At 40.3% G+C, this 20,691-nt stretch overlaps 1 protein-coding gene across 1 annotated transcript in view; it reads left to right on the top strand.

Moving 5' to 3' along the window:
• FGFRL1 (fibroblast growth factor receptor like 1) overlaps positions 1-20,691 on the top strand; it is a 116,189-nt gene that overhangs the window by 41,509 nt on the left and 53,989 nt on the right. The gene's annotated exons all lie outside the window — the stretch shown is intronic.

The raw sequence follows: 20,691 nt of genomic DNA, 5'->3' as shown, positions 1-20,691 counted from the left end.
ATGGAGGCAAGCAGCGTCCGTGTGCCAAGGGTAGGGTCCACGGCAGAGAAATGGTGCATTGGTGGGGTTAAAGGAAACATACCTTGAGGAATCTACCATCAGAAGTAGATCTAACTATATTTTAGTGATATATAAATTAACTACAGAGGCTACTGGGGCGTGGGATAGCCTCAGTTCCCAGTGCCCGGCCAGGCTAGTACACGCCCCAGTGGCCTCTGCAGTTAATTTACATATTATAAATATAAAGTTTTTAAAAATTTAGGTTCCAGGATTATTAAATTACAGATTAAGGCAGAGTTAGAGAGGAGGAATCTACCAACAAATCTACTTTTGATAGATAGTAGATTCCTCATGGTAGGTTTCCTTTAAGCGAGTTAAATAGTGTGAATTTATGTTTCGGTCTCCCGATAAATATTAGGGAATCCATCTAACAATCCAGTCTTGGGGAAAAGTAAAAGATTAGAAGTTACAAAACAATGACTATAAGGATAGAGACAATTTACCATATATACTCGAGTATAAGCCTAGTTTTTCAGCACAAAAAAATGTGCTGAAAACCCAGACTTGGCTTATACTCTAGTAAAAAAAAAAATATAGGTTTTCCCAGGTTTTTGTGGTAAAATTAGGGGCCTCGACTTATACTCGAGTATATACGGTAGACCTTTTGCGTCAGGCTTTGCTCTTATTCAAGTTCGTAGTAATGGAACATATTTGCTCTCTCTCTTTTTTACTGTCTTTTATGATCTCCTAAACTACTGCTGAGAAGCTAAGTTTATAAGAGCTGCCTCATTCGAGAGCTCATTACAGCTCAAACCAAGGAGGCCGTTTACCTTGGCGCCGACAGTTTTGTAGTTGGCACCAAACATAGAACTAATGACTAATGAAAAAACAGCATTTTAGCACTTTATTACTCATCTGCATATCATACATACAGATACAATTTTAACCACATTTATCGCAATAGGATTCTTGTCATCTCCGGGCTGTATCTGCTTTCTTTTAGGCTTACAAAGAACCTTGCGAAATGTCAAGGCAGTATTAGGTTATCCAGCCTGGACGAAGGGCGTGCAGCGTCTTTTGATGAATAAGTTATGAGAATGTACTTTTGATTGAGTTTTGTACATGGTGGGCCTTGGTGGAAGAACCAGTTCTGATGCTGAATGTCTACGGTCACCTTTTTGCAGTATGTGGCTTGCACGTTACACCATTCATGAGTTATCCATTGGTGTCTGTTACCATCTGTATTATCCATGGAAATATTTTTTGGACACATAATTTAGCGGAACGCTATGAAAATATTTACTGACAAACGTTCTTTGGAACACAACAAAACAGATAACATAGCATGAAAGACACAAAGAAGACCACAAGATTGAGGAGCTTTGACTCTCTGGAATGAACCAACATGGCACTTACAATACTCAAATCCTGCTCTTGTTCCTCAGCTCTGTTCTAGTGCCAGACTTCACCCTCCAGATAAGACTTTCTTGGTATGGCTCCTTGTGTGTAGTGTCTATTTCATGTCTTGCAGATGTTAACCCTGTTCTTTCTTGCTTTGAACAAGCCCTCGTTCCCTGTAATACATTTACAGGCGGTCCCCTACTTAAGGACACCCGACTTACAGTCAACCCATAGTTACTGACAGACCCCTCTGACCTCTGGTGAACCTTTCTGAATGCTTTCCTATAGTCCCAGGCTGCAATGATCAGCTGTAAGGTGTCTGTAATGAAGCTTTATTGATAATCCTTGGTCCCATTACAGCAAAAAATGTTTAAACTCCAATTGTCACTGGGACAAAAAAATTTTTTGTCTGGATCTACAATTATAAAATATACAGTTTCGACTTACATACAATTTCAACTTAAGAACACACCTCCGGACCCTATCTTGTACGTAACCCAGGGACTGCCTGTACTTGAAATGAAAATATACATTATATTTCTTTAAACTAAAGAAGCCACCACCACTAGCTTTACTGGTGGCCATTGTTAACGTCATATCATGCTCCATCTACAGGGTCCTAACCTTTGAGGTATGAATGATTGAATTTCCAACCAATCTGCAGTTAGCATGTATCTTCAATTATTTACCAGAGTAATTTTTGTAACTTGTACCTAAACTCAACAATGGCCACTAAGAACCTTCTGGTCAATTTGCCTCACAGTCTTCAGTCATTGGGTCTTCAAGCATAACTGTCGAAATCAATGGTGGTCAAAGGTTGTGGTCAGATTGTATGTTGAGTAGGACCAGTAGATCTTGTTGTTTGGTCCTTGAGGTGTAAAACTATCTCTTCATTGTAGATTTTTATATAGAAGAGAATGTAACTGGCGGGCACAGTCCTGGCTGTATCGGTTAAGGCTTCACAAGCAACCTGGAATGGCATGCTGGGACCAATGTAGATTTTCATGCTGGTATTGTGCTGGGAACCTACTGTTTTTTGGTTACTAAATGTGTTTGGGTCCACCTGACTCTCTCCTTATGATAGATGTGAATTTTAACATTGCCTAATCCTTTCTTTTCAAACTTAATCAGCTACTTCCAAAAGGTCAGTAAACTAGTGGCTGATTTATGGGTCAATCCTGGTGAGGGTCTCGTAGGCTTTTGTAGAAGTAATATAAGCTCCGGTAGAGAGCAGAAGGAAGGATTTCATGCAAAATTGTTAAGAAGAAGCAAACTATGGATGTTATCTCAGGACATCTAATGCCGATTCTTCGTGCCCTATGACCAATGTCATCGTTGACCACGTATGAAACTTGCCTCAATAAAGTTTTTGCCTTCAATCCTGTAGGCCAAGCTTTTGGACTATGTTATTGAAGAACCGTGTACCATATCGAAAAAAAAAATAAAAATAAAATGCAGCATGGCCGCTCAGTGGGTTGGCAGAGGATGACTTGTAATGACTAGGTTGTGGCTTGTGAGGCTTAGCAGAGACATTGTGAAGCAGACGGGAGAACAATCTGTTTTGAAAGGTGTTGAATTTAGGAAAAGCCTGGCAGGCAGACAGATTGTCTCAATAGCTTACGTTGGCTGAGCACATTGATCCCCCTTCCTGGACTCCTAATGTAATTGTGATTTAGGTAGGCTTGTTAGTCATCTCTTGGCAGACAGATCCTCAGCGTAACGGAGAAAGGAATGAAATTCTTTTGTCTTCTGCAATCTGCCATGGAAAAAAAAAAATCAAACCACGTCTATTATGTATGTTACTCCTCAAGACGAGGGGACCCTACCGGCTTCTGTTTCTATGACTTGTGCGTCACATGTTCCTGTGATATTCTGTATCCCCCGAATGAGATGAGATTTCACCGGGATGCGGTTATTTTTTTGACGTTCTTCAGAGATTTGAGGGATAAGCGCTAGTCCGTCGTGACTCTGTGGTACCGGGTCTGAAAGCTACGTCATCTTTGAAGAAGGTCTTTGAAGAATAACTTATTAGTCACTTCCTTTTTGCCCTCTTATTGTTGAACCCTTGTAAATCACTGTTTAAGTTTACCTAAAAAGACCTATAACAAAAAAATATAATATTAAAGGGCACCTACCACCACAAATCTACCTATAAAGGTAGATCGGGTGGTAGGTGGATCAATAGGACGTGAGGATAGCCCTAATCCTCACGTCCTCGCACTTTTTTTGAAACTTTTATTCGGCACATATGTAAATTTTTTTATGCGGCTACTGGGGCGTGGAGTAGCCGCATCTGAGGTTACACGAGGCGGCTACTCCACGCCCCGGTAGCCTCTTTTCTCCTCCTACTTACAATCTTCGGCTCGTAGCTGCGCGCCCTCGTCCAACAATCCTGCCGTCTGCGCATGCGCAGAACAGCAGGACCACGCCTGCACGGTCACTGCTCCGAAGCCGGGGCTGCACAGGCGCGGGCCTGCTGTTCTGTGCATGCGCAGACGGCAGGATCGTCGGACGAGGGCGCGCAGCTACGAGCCGAAGATTGTAAGTAGGAGGAGAAAAGAGGCTACCGGGGCGTGGAGTAGCCGCCTCGTGTAACCTCAGATGCGGCTACTCCACGCCCCAGTAGCCGCATAAAAAAGTTTACATATGTGCCGAATAAAAGTTTCAAAAAAAGTGCGAGGACGTGAGGATTAGTCCTTAAGAGGGCTATCCTCATGTCCTATTGATCCACCTACCACCCGATCTACCTTTATAGGTAGATTTGTGGTGGTAGGTTCCCTTTAAGTTCTATCTATTTGATTATACAACTCAGGTAGGCCTTGTTGTCTCCATGGTAACAGACTACAAACAAACATATTGTGTTGTGTCGGACTGTGGAATAGTCCATCTATTCTTTACTTCTTGCCAACCAGTTTGGTAGGGGGCACAGGTCTGATTCAAGCAGCCATAATGATCCGTCATATACAACAGCTGGATTTGAGCAGATTTTAAAAAAATTCTTTAGATGCTTTGCGTACATCAAGAATGAGGAAAGTGTCCATCTTGTTGGGTATTGTCTTTTCTCTAGTTCATGGAAACATTGTTTGATTTAATAGATCATTCCATGTGTGAAGTTTGGGACGCATGTTTTGCTAAAACAGAATGATAAAACCCTCTGGTGGTTATCGCACATTTTAGTTTTACATTCCTTTTGCTGTTTGTATTGTGTCAGGCAGTGCGCTAGCACAAAAACATGCCAGCTAACCTACAATGCTGCCATACATTTTTTATCTTTGTTCCAAGTCATGCAATAGGGAGCAGTATTATAGTAGTTATATTCTTGTACATAGGGGCAGTATTATAGTAGTTATATTCTTGTACATAGGGGCAGTATTATAGTAGTTATATTCTTGTACATTGGGGGCAGTATTATAGTAGTTATATTCTTGTACATAGGGGGCAGTATTATAGTAGTTATATTCTTGTACATTGGGGGCAGTATTATAGTAGTTATATTCTTGTACATTGGGGGCAGTATTATAGTAGTTATATTCCTGTACATAGGGGGCAGTATTATAGTAGTTATATTCTTGTACATAGGGGCAGTATTATAGTAGTTATAGTCTTGTACATAGGGGGCAGTATTATAGTAGTTACATTCTTGCACATAGGGGGCAGTATTATAGTAGTTATATTCTTGTACATAGGGGGCAGTATTATAGTAGTTATATTCTTGTACATAGGGGGCAGTATTATAGTAGTTATATTCTTGTACATAGGGGGCAGTATTATAGTAGTTATATTCTTGTACATAGGGGGTAGTATTATAGTAGTGATATTCCTGTACATAGAGGGCAGTATTATAGTAGTTATATTCTTGTACATAGGGGGCAGTATTATAGTAGTTATATTCTTGTACATAGGGGGCAGTATTATAGTAGTGATATTCCTGTACATAGAGGGCAGTATTATAGTAGTTATGTTCTTGTACATAGGGGGCAGTATTATAGTAGTTATATTCTTGTACATAGGGGGCAGTATTATAGTAGTTATATTCCTGTACATAGGGGGCAGTATTATAGTAGTTATATTCTTGTACATAGGGGGCAGTATTACAGTATTATATTTTTGTGCATAGATGACAATATTGTAATTGTGCTCAGAGCAATTTACATTTTACACCCTCTGGAGAAGTGAGCTTACAAAACTTCCTTTACAGTAAACTAAATTTGACACATAAAATTGATGTGATGTGAGACTTTAACCCCTTAAGGACGGAGGGTTTTTCGGCTAATTTCTCGCTCTCCAACTTCAAAAATCCATAACTTTTTCATTTTTACGTGTACAGACCTGTGTGAGGGCTTATTTTGTGCGTAACAAATTTTACTTTCCTGTAATGTTATTTATTTTAACATGCCGTGTACTGCGAAGCTGAAAAAAAATTCCAAACGTGGAAAAATTGAAAAAAAAACGCACGTGCGTCACGTTCTTGTGGGCTCAGTTTTTACGACTTTCACTCTTCGCTCCAAATAACACGCCTACTTTATTCCTTGGTTCGGTGCGATCGCGGTGATACCAAATTTATATAGGTTTTATTGTGTTTTAATACATTTTCAAAAATTAAACGAATGTGTACAAAAAAGAAAAAAATTTTTTTGCCATCTTCTGACGCTAATAACTTTTTCATACTTTGGCGCACAGAGATGTTTGAGGGGTCATTTTTTGCGAAATGAGGCGACGTTTTCACTGCTACCATTTTGAGGTCTGTGCGACATTTTGATCATTTTTTATTTCATTTTTTATGTTATGTAAAAAGGTGTAAAAGTCGCATTTCTGATATTTGGGCGCCATTTCCCGCCTCGGAGGTCACCGCCGGCCGTAACCGTTTTTATATTTTGATAGATCGGGCATTTTGGGACGCGGCGATACCTAATATGTCTGTGATTTTTACTGTTTGTTATGTTTTATATCCGTTCTAGGGAAAGGGGGGTGATTTGAATTTTTAATATTTTATTAAATTTTTTTATTTTTTAAACTTTTTTTTTTCTTTTTTTTTTCACTATCTTTTAGACCATCTAGGGTACATTAACCCTAGATGGTCAGATCGCTCCTACCATATACTGCAATACTACAGTATTGCAATATATGGCATTTTTGCAGGTCATACATTACAATGAGCCACTGGCTCATTGTAACGAACCTGCATAAACCATGTAGCCTCGTGTCAAAAGGAGACCCGAGGCTACCATGGTAACCGATCGCCGCCCCCCGATGACGTTCGGGGGCGTGGCGATCGAAAAAAAGATGGCGGCGCCCACGCGCCGCCGTCTTTTAAACGCCGCCGGCGACTTTGCCGGCGGCGTTTAGAGGGTTATTAGCGGTGGGGGTTTTGTGCAAAATGCAAAAACCCCCACCTCTGTATGAAGAGGACTCAGCCCGTGAGCCCTCTTCATACATCCCTTATACCTCTGCGCCGTAGAGCTACGGCGCAGAGCGTTAAGGGGTTAAAGGAGTGATGATACTGTATGGATAAATGGTTTTTCTATTCAGTAGTTTTTCTTATTTTTACACACCATTTTCTTAGGTGCTTCTCATAGAATACCCCCCCCCCCCCCCTACACTTGGAAACCAGAATGTAGGGAGACGCCCAGAAGAACATCCCGAGCTTTGAGTAAACGTAATGTAATTGTGACAAGAGATTTCATGCTCTGTCTCGTGTAATACAATGAGAGGTGTTTTCTTGTCTGTTGTTCTGCTCCGTGTGTGGCATCTCCTTGTAATTAACCTGAAGAGTGATTTTGCTTTACTAATTTGTAGGAAGCGGTTTGTGACATCTGCTGGTGCCCCGGGGCTCTTCTCCATGAAGTTGTGTTCCAGTTTCCTTTCACTCCTGAACAAATATAAGCAGTTTTTTGTAAATCCCTGTGAGCTATTGTCAGTCCTTGTTTTGGCAGCTACGTTGGATATGTTTTCAGAAGTTTAGAAACACAAGAACGTAATAATTCACCGTAAGGCATTTTTACTGAACAAAAATCTTTGTCACTGGACTGGAACTTTGTCGCCTCGGGTATCCGTTCCGTACAAAATGTTACTAGGTGGATTCCGATACACAGGTTACAAGTGATAGAACAAGAGCTAAGTTTTTGGTTCCTGAAACCTGTACTGGAAATATTGAGACACTAATAGAAAATAGAATTTTTGGAACCTGACCGTACCATATGGCAAACCTATGACCGGTTGTCATTGGCATAACGAAACACCAGTGTCATCTCTCAACTTTCCTATGGCACCATTAGCAGCTTGTAAGTGGGTGAGGTAATGTGTTAGGCTCGTGTTATTCTTTTCAACACATGGTTATGTATTGCCGTCACATTACCCATGTTGTTACGAAACGTTGCTGCTGGAGCTTTGCTCTGCAGTTTTATTGGAACATGGCTTGAGCCTTCGTAGTGACACCGTTGAGGTGACATTGTCGATTGGCGACATCATTCAAAATAGCTTCATGTATTTGCTACGGGAATGAAGACTGTCAACAGTTACTCTCCATATCAGCCACCTCTGACAAATTGTTCCACTGCTTAGGTCTACCATCATACCTCCCAGTAGTTTTTATCTTTTGAAACCCCCCCCCCCCCAAAGAAACTCCCATTTTTGATGTCATCAAAATGACTAACACGCTCATGAGTCAATCATAAAATATCTTCTCGTCTTACCAAAACCCACCTACTAAATAATCCATCAAGCTCCTTTAATTCTTGTTTCTCTGGGTAAGTGCTCATGCTTATTCACTGATCTTGGGTGGAGAAAGATAAATCTAATGAGTACTGTGGTGACAATTTTATTAAAGGATTTTTTTAGCTTTTATCTTGGCTTGGCAAATGGAGTAGCTTCACGTCAAGCTTTAGAGATACACTTTGAGTTGCTGAAGACCATCAATAAAGTTCTTTTCCTCAAAGTTATTATGGGGATTCAAAATATAAAAAATGTCATACCATATATTCAGAATATTTAGAATGATAAAGGACAATTTTTGGATCTTTAGATGGTTAAAAAAGATCTTGAGACAATTTTTGGATCTTTAGACGATTAAAAAAGATCTTGAGACAATTTCTGGATCGTTAGATGGTTAAAAAAAGATCTTGAGACAATTTTTGGATCTTTAGATGGTTAAAAAAGATCTTGAGGCAATTTTTGGATCGTTAGATGGTTAAAAAAGATCTTGAGACAATTTTTGGATCTTTAGATGGTTAAAAAAAGATCTTGAGACAATTTTTGGATCTTTAGATGGTTAAAAGAAGATCTTGAGACAATTTTTGGATCTTTAGATGGTTAAAAAAAAGATCTTGAGACAATTTTTGGATCTTTAGATGGTAAAAAAAGATCTTGAGACAATTTTTGTATCTTTATATGGTTAAAAAAGATCTTGAGACAATTTTTGGATCTTTAGATGGTTCAAAAAGATCTTGAGACAATTTTTGTATCTTTAGATGGTTAAAAAAGATCTTGAGACAATTTTTGGATCTTTAGATGGTTAAAAAAAGATCTTGAGACAATTTTTGGATCTTTAGATGGTTAAAAAAGATCTTGAGACAATTTTTGGATCTTTAGACGGTTAAAAAAGATCTTGAGACAATTTTTGGATCTTTAGATGGTTAAAAAAGATCTTGAGACAATTTTTGGATCTTTTAGATGGTTAAAAAAAGATCTTGAGACAATTTTTGGATCTTTAGATGGTTAAAAAAAGATCTTGAGACAATTTTTGGATCTTTAGATGGTTAAAAAAAGATCTTGAGATGATTTGTAAACTGAATTGAAAAATAAGACTAGTCTGTAGAGGTTTGGGCATTTATCCTGTAAATAAAGGGGACGATCTTGGCCTTGGAAATGGTGGTGACACTTACATTAATCTTATATTTATTATATATATTTTGTTCTTGCAACATAGAAAGCTTTGGAGAGTCTTTCAGGGTGGTTTCCATTACACCCCCAACATACTGACACTTATCAATTGCTTGGGCCAGAACTGATGCTGGAGTGAAACTTTCTTGGAAAGGTCTGGATATGGCTCTCCAGGTGTTCCATGATGGGAGGTCAAGTGTTCATGAAGAGAACAGAATTTGGAACCCTCAGGCCAAATAATAAAAATGAAATGGGTTGCCTGTAGTTAACCTGTAGCAGCTTAGCCAGTTAAACGTGTGACCTGCCTAAGTGCATACATGTTGACGCTGGGCCGTTATTCTGTCATACCTCAGACAACGTGTTGAGGTCCTCAGAAGAGAATAGAAAGCCAAGGATCGAGGCCGAACGTTTCTGTCTGCACTTCATTATATTTTATCTGGCAGGAACAAACAGATTGACAAAATTCTGTCTGCCGAGATGATGTCACAGGTGCAGCCCCTACACGCACTGACAGCCATTCCTCTGGCAGTTTGCTTGCTGCTTTTCAGTACATCTGGACACATCTTCTCATTTAGGACCAAATATTTTATTTTTACAGGTGTAAGAGAAAATGTATGAATAGGCAACAAATACACACAATTGTTGACTGACAACTTTTTGTTAACTTCCAAAGTTGGTTAAAAAGTTGGTAGAAGCCTCAGTTTCCTGTTTGGCCGAGATTGACGCAACTTTTACGACAATGAACATGACATTACAGATCATGTTGTAGAATTGGTGCCCCCCCCAAAATGTACAGTGCACGTAAAACCAAGGAGCAAAAGCCTAGGGTCCAGCACAACGCGGTGGGTGGTAATGGTTACTTCTTTATTGTCCAAAAGGTAAAACCAACATCAGGAACACCTGATGACGTTAAGCTGTGTGCTCCTGATGTTGGTTTTGTGCTGGACCTGTGGCTTTTGCTCCTTGGTTTTATGTGTATTTGGTCAGCCTCTGGACCATTCCGTGCACTCCCGTGAAGGTGGTTATGTCCAGAGTTTGTGGTGAGAGCCAGGTGTAGAGGCACATGCTTCCTACTGGATTTCGTTTTGTGTTTTCGTATAAATTCCAGTGCAATCCATTGCCTGGTTCTAGATACTTTTTACGGTACAAGGATGGAATAATTTTATATCCATTCCTGATAATGGTTCTAATATAGTTCATATATATATCTCAAGTATAAAATGGATTACTGTGAAAGGGTTTTGGCATGATTTGTCATCATTTTAAAAATATTTGCCTAGGATTGAAGTTTTTCGAGAGATTACGATATAAAAGATTAACAAAGATATTTATGATTAGCAGGTAAGATGAGAAAATTAAAATTCCTTCCAAAAATTTCCTCTCTCGAAGGACAACTTTCCCTATTTCCATCTAGTTCATCCACTTGAAAACTTTTTGAAAAACCGCATCGGAATGTCCATGTGGTATCATATAGACTGGTGTCATATAGACTGTAATGTCCTCGACAGAAATGAGGTCCGATAAAGCAGGTGGCCATGTTGACCTAACAAGATGTTGTCAGGAGATCATTTTTGTTGCTTGACCCTATAAAATTATGTCTTGTATTTTTTTTTGTTTCATTGTGTCAAGATTCCTATTTAGCCGCTGGTGAGTTTTCGTTGGCTTTTTGCATTTTTATTGTCACATTTAATTTAAGAATTGCAAATTTTTTTGAAAAGTAGGTTTTTTTTTATGACTCTCAAGAAGCATGTGGTTCTTATGAGCTATTAAAACTACGTTGGACAGAATAATCTGCCAAGAAGCCGGGTCAATTCCTCTTGGAAAATAAAAAGAAAAGCGATCTTTATTTTAACAGTGTCTTAAGTTTCACTTTAGGTTCCATAAATATTTGTTGGTGTTCCTTCTACTTAGACCCTCACGAGGCCCTTGGCAGTAGCGTACGCGATCTACTGAACAGTGAATGTAAATATATTCATTGGAGATAACCAGAAATTGGCGGGTGCCAAGGGACTGACGCCAAGGAAATGGATCCCAGTTAAGATTTGAAGAATGTTCCTTATTTTTATACAATCTGAGACCTGCCAAGCAGCTATGGTCCGGAGGGTCTCTGTGTCAGGTCCTAAATTTTCTAAAATTTGTTATATAAACAAATTTTTGGAAATATAACTTTGTAGTGGGAAAACACATTTTCCACCAGCAGAAGCGATGGCATCTAATAGAAAACCAGATGTTAGATCATGTGCCATTGTGGGTACATTTATGATGGTTGACTTTTTACCCATGTGGATTTTGGAGCCTACTTGAATCACTGGGATACGTTAATAGATTAGGTTTCTTAAAATATCTACCCATGGTCTTGGCTTATTTTTGGGAAAATATAATGTTACTGCAATTGGGGAGATACAAATACATTCCTAAATACTGAGAAGGTCACAAAAACTTGACAATTGTAGTACTATTTACATAGCGCAATATTAAAGGGGTTGCCCGGCTGTATCAGGCATTGGGACATAGAGACGGGTGGGCATGCCACGCAGTCGGAAACAGTCGGAGGAGAGGTGCTGTGCCCCTGTAAACAAACAGGCGCACAACACCAACTACAGATTTATTTTTTTTAACAACCGACAGCCAGCCACTAGAATTTTTATCAAAGTTGAACAGCCCCTTTAAGGTAGCAAAAACATCAAGTTATGGATTTATTAAATTATCTGGGTTTATTTTCTATGTGGCCCTTGTTTTAGACAAAATTCTTCTCAACTTTCCTACTCAAAGTCCATATCAGGCTAACATTGCTGAGGCTAGTGATGGAGTATAGAAAGATTATGGTGAAGGGACATACCACACTATAGTAGAGGGTAGACTATAGTCAGATCAGTGGTGATAGGACACACCACACTGTAGTAGAAGATAGAGTATAGACAGATCGTTGGATGTGGAACACATTGCTCTGTCGTAGAAGGTTGAGTGTAGATAGGCCGAGTGATTGGAGAAACCCCACTATAGCAGAAGGTGGAGTATAGGTATACCTTTGTTAATTGGACACACTGCACTGTAGTAGAAAATGGAGTACAGATATACTGTTGGTAATGGGACACTCCGAGCTATGGTAGAAGGTGGAGTATAGAGAAACCAGTTGTGATGGGACACTCTGGCCTGTAGTAGAAGCTGGAGTATAAACAAACCAGTGGTGGGATCTAGATTGCCTGGTGGTGACACCACGCTCTGTAGTAGAAGGTGGAGGATAGATAGCCCGGTGGTGATGGGCTGTAGTAGAAGGTGGAGGATAGATAGCCCGGTGGTGATGGGTAATCACGCACTGTAGTAGAAGGTGGAGGATACATAGCCCGGTGGTGATGGGACACCACGCACTGTAGTAGAAGGTGGAGGATAGATAGTCCAGCGGTGATGGGCTGTAGTAGAAGGTGGAATCTATATTGCCTTGTGGTGATAGGACACCAGGCACTGTAGTAGAAGGTGGAGTATAGATAGCCTGGTGGGGATGGGACACCACACACTATAGTAGAAGATGGAGGATAGATAGTCCAATTGTGATGGGACACCACGCACTAAAGTAGAAGGCGGAGGATAGATAGTCCGGTGGTGATGGGACACCACGCACTGTAGTAGAAGGTGGAGGATAGATAGTCCGGTGGTGATGGGACACCACGCACTGTAGTAGAAGGTGGAGGATAGATAGTCCAGCGGTGATGGGCTGTAGTAGAAGGTGGAATCTATATTGCCTTGTGGTGATAGGACACCACGCACTGTAGTAGAAGGTGGAGTATAGAAAGCCTGGTGGTGATGGGTAATCACGCACTGTAGTAGAAGGTGGAGGATAGATAATCCGGTGATGATGGGACACCACGCACTATAGTAGAAGGTGGAGGATAGATAGTCCAGTGGTGATGGGCTGTAGTAGAAGGTGGAGTATAGATAGCCTGGTGGGGATGGGACAGCACGCACTGTAGTAGAAGATGGAGGATAGATAGTCCGATGGTGATGGGACACCACGCACTGTAGTAGAAGGTGGAGTATAGATAGTCCGGTGGTGATGGGACACCACGCACTGTAGTAGAAGGTGGAGTATAGATAGCTGGAGTTGTTACAGATTATTTCCATGGAGGTTTTTTTCTAGGACAAAAAATCTGTAAAAAAAACCCTACCAATAAAAAAAATGAAATTAATTTATGATTATTAAATATATTTATCATGGTTCATGCTTCTATGACGTTTTTCTGCCTTTGCTTGAGGATAAAAGAGTAAATCGCCCCCCGCCCCCCACTCCTTTCCCAAAAAGGTCCACTAAGTGCTGACAAGCAGCAGCTATTCCCAACACAAGAATTCTACATAATCAGCCCAGCAAGTTATGTCCTCCTGGTAAATGAGACATGCCGCTTTGATGTCGGATGTCTTTCTACTGGCGGTAAGCCAGATTATCAAACTTACAATTTCGACACAGTTCTACGCGGGGGTCTTCTCTGACCTTGTTAACAGGACCCCATAAATAGTTGCTTTAAATCCTGATTGGTTGCTGGGACTTCCGCTACTTCTCTCAGCTGTTCTATAGCATTACCCATGCAGACTGGTTTCATCATGGCAGACACCTGCCTAGCATGCATAGACATTGAGACTCTGGATTTCTGTGAATGGTTTTCGACTCTTAGACTTTGATGTAGGGTGATGACATTGCTAGGATCGGTGTATACGTGCTCTGGCTCCGGGATACATTGCAGATATAGAACGACGATGATATAAAGATGAGATTCCCAGAGTTGTGTATCAGGGCCACTGGGCTTCAGTTTTTCCTTGAACCTAAATTAAGAAGACCTCATGACCACCATGACTATACCATACTTCTAAAGCTGTCCAATCTTAGGGTAGACAACTTGGAGCCCCTTTGAGTTATGAAATCCCTGTACAAGGATATGATGATGGTATTTTACAGTCCACTTGTCTGGGGTTATAACAGAACGTAAATATGATATACAACGCGTTTCGGAGTCGTACTTCTTCTATGTTCAGTCTAGGAAAAAGTTCACGTTGGACCTTTCAACAGACCTGCAGAAATCAGTAGGCTAGTGAGGAGTAACACCGGCCATCATGGGGCATTTGGATGTAGATCTAACTGCTGCAACTCACCCTCCTCTTTGCATTGGAACTTCCATGTAATCTGACACACGCACAACCTTCTGTCTGTCTTTATAGCAAGACGGAATTCAGGAGAGATTTCGAAGTGGAAAGAAGATTATGAGGGATGGAGGGAGGATGATAGGAGCTAAAATAAGTGCAAATTTTGAGTGACCGTTTATGGAAAATGTAAGACATCCAGGCAGTACCAGGGTTATGTACAACATTTGTTCTTAAGTAAAAAATTTTTGGGGACAAGGATCATCAATCAAACTTGCAGATACCTTAGATCTGAGCATTGACCCCTGGTGAAGCTCCCAGGGGGGCTTTACCTGGGACTAAAGTAAAGAAAGCATCCAGAGAGCTTCACCACAGGTCACAGTGGGCAGAGAGGTCCAGGCAGAAGCGGTCTGAGCACATCTTCTGTGCCCCAAACTAGGGCATGGCCCAGAGATACCACCGGGCGGGACCTCGGGAGCAATGGATGAGGTGAGTACCTGTTTAATCGTTTACGAAGCCCCACTCCGGCCACCACAACTTTTTTTACTCACTTTTGGACAACCCCTTTAAGTCAGGACCGCCTGTACCTTCTATATTGTAAGGACAGAGTTAAAAAATATTTTGTCAAGTCATTTCTTGGAATTCTTTCCGTCCGTTGATAAGTCGCTATCTTCTATCTATCTTTCTATTCAACTGTCTATCCCTCCATCCACCCATCTCCGCCTGTACACACATTCTCGGAATTTCCTCCTTCTAATTATATGTAATGTGTTATTAGTACACTTTGAACTGTATTACGGCAAATAGTCTCCTAGGAGCCATTTCATGTCAGGGATGGAGGCCATATGTGGATTTCTCGGGCTAAACTCTCGTTGCAGTACAGGAATGATCTCGGGACTCCTACTCCCTCCCTAGGACACCATTACAAGTGGTTCACAGAAAGTTAGGAATGCGGAGAGGGATTTTGTCAGTGCCTAGAGGTGCAAAACACTTCCCACAGTGCCCATGATGCTGTTTATACGATGTATCTACATATGTGCCACTAATATACGGTAAACCAGGAAACGGAGTGATGGACAGGACACGTACTAACACAATTCCAGCTATCGTTGTGTATCACATAGTAACCATATATCCTTTTTATTTCTCAAAAATTCTCAAATTTCAATCCTTTAGTGATGTTTACATATAAAAGATCATTTAACCCCTTACTTTACAATGTTACTCAGTTTTGTTGCTGTTTTAGCTCCTATCACTCAGTGATGGTCAGTATACGATGCCGGAGTGTCGGGGGGACTCTCTAAGCACACACTTCAAGATTCGGTCGTATCCAATCAAAGTGTATTTTGTTAACCATAAAAACTATATGTATAGGCAGTGCCCGGGTTACGTACAGGATGGGTTCTTTAGGTTTGTCCCAGGGGTTGTCCACTTTTAGCAAATAATTGGTATTGTTTGTGTAATAGAAAGTGATACAATTTTCCGATAAAGTTTTCTTATGCTGTTCTACATCTCTGCTTGCTGTCATTCTATAGAAAGTTTCTATGTTTGCTTCCAGTGGATAGAGAAGTGTCCGTGGTCTTCTGATGGACGCGCAGGTGCACAAGCCGTTATATCCCAGAGAGTAGTCATGTGATAATAATTCAGGCTCCTCCTGCACCTGAGTGTCCATCACGTGACCATGGTCAGATTTCTATCCACAGGAAGTAAACATAGAAGTTTTCTATAGAAGGACAGCAAGCAGAGATCCGGGAAATCATGAAGTATTGGTATAGAAAATTGTATACATTTTCCTTACACAAACAATATTAATTATTTACTGAAAGTGGACGACCCCTTTAAGTTAAATTTGTGTGCATGTTATATTTTATAACTCCAGACAAATTTTTCTTTGGACTTTCAAAATGTTGTGCTGTCATGGGAACAAGGATCAACAATAATGTATAGATCATCACAGCCTGGGACTAAAGTAAAGCACCCAGGGGGCAGGGGGCAGAGTGGTCTGTAACTAGTGCTTGTCTGTAACTTGAGTGTCCTTAAAGGAAATCTAACACCAGAATAAAGGATTGCAAACCTAGAACAATTACATACATGTATATGACCCCTTCCGCCAGGATCCACTCTCCTTTTGACCTGCTTTTTACAGAAAAAGGATTGAAAAATTATGCAAATGAGCCTGAGGGGCCCAGCGCACTATAGCTGTTAATTGAGTCTGGAGCCCCTCAGGTTTTTTTGCATAATTGTAGTATCCTTTTTTGCAAAAACAAGGGCATAGGAAGCTAAAAGAAGAGCGGATCCTGCCAGAGGGGGCGCACACCGGTATGTCAGTATGCTCGGTTTACAATCCTTCATCCTGGTGGTAGATTTCCTTTAAGTATCTATACAGGCAGTCCCCAGATTACGTACAAGATCGGTTCTGTAGGTTTGTTCTTAAGTTGAATTTGTATGCATGTCAGGACTGTATATTTTATCATTGTAACCCCAGCCAGAATTTTTTTTCGGTCTCGGTGACAATTGGATTTTAAAAATGTTGGATTGTCATAAGAACCGGGTTTAATAATAAAACTTCATTACAGACGCCTGTCATAACTGTTATAGCTGATTATTGTAGCCTAAGGATAAAATACAGTAATTTAACAATATCCAGGGGTCCGTTTGTAACTAGGGGTTGTCTGTAAGTCGGGTGTTCTTAAGTAGGGGACTGCCTGTATATTTAAATCTAAAATTAAAATTCAATAAGGAGTTCAGGATTCTTCCTGCTGAATGAAACAGATTAAAATAGCCGCAGTGTATTGGAGTGTGTGAGGGTCCGGCTGCACATGACCCTAGTTATGCTTTGATAGCTGGCGTGTCCTGGCTTTACCAGTGCGGCATCAGACGGCCTTTTCTATGTGTTCAGGGTTTGTGTTTGTATTGGCTGAGATTCCAATTCTGGATGGGGCCCATTCTAATCCACGGCAGAATATACATTGAGAGGCGCACAGCTGTTCCCCAGGACAGGTGGACATCTCATCTCTTTTTTTCGCAGAATCCACCCCGCAGTTGCTTATCCTTTACTGACTCTAATACATTGACACTTTTGTCTTTTGTGGGGGGAAGGAAAGCTGTAAAAAAAAAAAATTAAAAAATGTATATAGATTTTCGAAGCTTTCGTATCACGTTGCCCGAATTGGAGTACGGAAACAATTAAAAAACTGTGTATTAACAATGCGGCTGATTGTTGAGGTCATTGTTGTCGATGGGCCAAAAATTTAGCATTGAGAGAAAAAAAAAATTGTAATAACTAAACACAGTAATATAGATTTTAAAGAATCGAACAATGTTTTGCTTCCGCGTTAAAGAGAATGTTTATTTTTTAAATTAAGTTTTGTAAATAATTTATTTAAAAACCAATAACCAACATAAAGAAACGGGTTGAAGTCGAGAATATTCCAAGGTATAAACATATCAGCCACAGCATTGGGGGACGGAGTCACATATGACCTCCAGGTGACCTCCGATCAGTCCAAAAATGATTTGATTTATTTTAACTTTATGTATATTTTATTTTTTTTGTCAGGTCAGAAGAAATACAATTGAAAAAATGTAAACCCAGTTGTCATTTTAATTTGACCGTTCGCCTTAAGAACCATCATAGAAAGTGTTCTAAATAAAAATTTTTTTTTTTTTTTACTTTTGTGCATTTTTTAAAAAAAATTTGTGATGATAATGAAGAATACCGTAAGTTTAGAACTTTTTATTGGTGATGCATGTAATGACGACACCAACTCGTCAACTTCTATATGGTAATATAAGGACTGGGTATAATAACTCCTGTACAGGCGGTCCCCTACATAAGGACACCCGACTTACAGACGACCCCTAGTTACAGACGGACCTCTCTGACCACTGTGACCTCTGGTGACCTCTCTGGATGTTAGTATAGTCCCAGACTGCAATGATCAGCTGTAAGGTGCCTGTAATGAAGCTTTATTGATAATCCTTGGTCCAATTACTGCAAAAAATTTTGAAACTCCAATTGTCACTGGGGCAAAGCATTTTTTTGTCTGGAACTACAATTATAAAATATACAGTTTCAACTTACATACCGTTTCAACTTAAGAACAAACCTATGGACCCTATCTTTTACGTAACCCGGGGGCGACCTGTATTTAGACCCATCACTGCCACATTAGTCAAATATTTTTTCTCCCAGCCTTCCTCTCCTGTCATCAGGGGTGAAATATTCTGTGTAGCTTCGTGTACACGTGTGTATATCATTATACATAGCAGAGGGCGGCAGAGGATGCGTTACTGTGTGCGCGGGGAAGAGCTAAGCAGCTGATGTATTATATATATACTGTGATAAGCCTCCGCATTAAAAGACCAATTTCAGAGGGTAATTATGTTGACTTAGCGACGGCCCGACCGTCAGGTTTACTAATCTGCTTATCTCTTTAACACCAGTAGTGTAAAAAAATATTCTTAAAATTTTAATATGCATATTTTTTTTTAAATGCAATGTTATATGTTTATACTGTACAATTACATTACGAGTGTAGGAGGATATATTTTTAACGGTGGCTCACTCTTGATTTTTAATTTATTTATTTTTATTTTTTACTTTTTTTCTCTGCAATAAATTAACAATTTTCAGAAATATCCTTCATCAGTCTGCTCTTAAAAAAAAGCTTTCTCCAATGTTTACACCTATATTCACTTAAAGGAAATCTACCATCACAATCCATCCTGATAAACCTGGGACATTACCCATAGATCCAGGCATCGGGACTATGGTCATCTTCTTATATTAGTTATACATGGCCTCATTCCTTCTAAAATCAACTTTAAAAATACTGCTAACAAGCCAGACACTCCCCAGAGCCCCTCAGTGCTGTAGCTTCGCAGGCTATTACACTGTCTCACCCTCCCACTCATCTCCCTCAGCAATTCCCCCCTTCCTCTACCTGATGTAAAGTTTCAGTACACAGCGGGAGGAGGGAAGTGGCTAATTCGTATAATTTTAAAAGTTGATTTTAGAAGGAAGGAGGCCATGGATAACAAATATAAGAAGATTCCCACAGTCCCGGTGCCTGGATCTATGAGTAATGTCCCTGGTTTATCAGGATGGATTTTGATGTAGATTTATAATAATTATTTATATAGCGCACACAGATTACGCAGCACTGTCCCCATGGGGCGTAGATTTCCTTGAATCTTGATGAATCGGGCAATTACATTGTGAGGACCGTTGAGGACATGGATTGGATCTATATACACTGCTGTACAATATGTTGATGCTATATCCGCAATGTAAATCAATAACACACATCTGTTAACCTAGTTTTATACCTTCTAAACCCTTCTATATGTTTTCGTGGAGGACACATTTATGATTTTCTTGTGCAGTCTTTGTACCACCTTGAGTAACTGAATAAAAACTGAACCTATGTCTATACTGTTAGAAGGTATAAAGGCTTCAACCGTATATTTTTGGCAATCCCTTTCTGTTGAAAGTGACCCCAGATGAGAGGCCGATCAGAGATCCTATTACACATATAAAACTACAGTGCCTCCGGAGGTGAAATGAAGCATTCCATGAGTCTCACTAATGTTTGGAAGTGCAGTGTCCTCCAACTTGAGATGAACTCTATGTAGAGACATTGCCTAATTCATTAGGATCCTGGGCCCATCAGAACCTATGACACCTACAAAAACATCTCCTTACAGTCAACAACAGTAAAATATTGGGGGTCATTTACTAATGGCCCAAATCGTGTTTTTTCCGGCGGGTTACCCGAATTTTTTCCGTTTTGTGGCAATTTTCTCTGAATTGCCCCGGGGTTTTGGCGCACGCGTTCGGATTGTGGCGCATTGGCGCCGGCGGATTCGGAAAAACCGCTGCATTTAAAAAAAAAAAAGTATCGCTTGACACACGCTTACCTGCACCAGGCCTAGCTTGGTGAACTTCAGCGCAGCAGCGACACCTAGTGGACATCGGGGGGACTACCTTAGTGAATCGCCGGAAGACACGAATCAGCGTCGGAGAACCTGTCGCTGGATCGCGAATGGACCGGGTAAGTAAATCTGCCCCATTATGTAATTTTCCAATGGAAAAGTAGATTTTTTGAGAATATGACCTGTTATCATTACAGTTTTGGGTACAATACTTTAGAGGTGGATTTGTGTAGGTGCAGTCACGCTCTAATACCAAGTATGGACCAAGCTATCTCATCTCACATCACTGGCAGCATAAAGCTCATGTTGGCTGAACCCTTGTACAGATTGTAGGCTGCTGTCCAGTTT

This window comes from Engystomops pustulosus, chromosome 1, assembly GCF_040894005.1.
Source record: "Engystomops pustulosus chromosome 1, aEngPut4.maternal, whole genome shotgun sequence".
Classification (NCBI taxonomy): Eukaryota; Metazoa; Chordata; class Amphibia; order Anura; family Leptodactylidae; genus Engystomops; species Engystomops pustulosus.
Note: the sequence above shows the minus strand (reverse complement) of the source record. Positions and strands in the feature narration are given on the sequence as shown.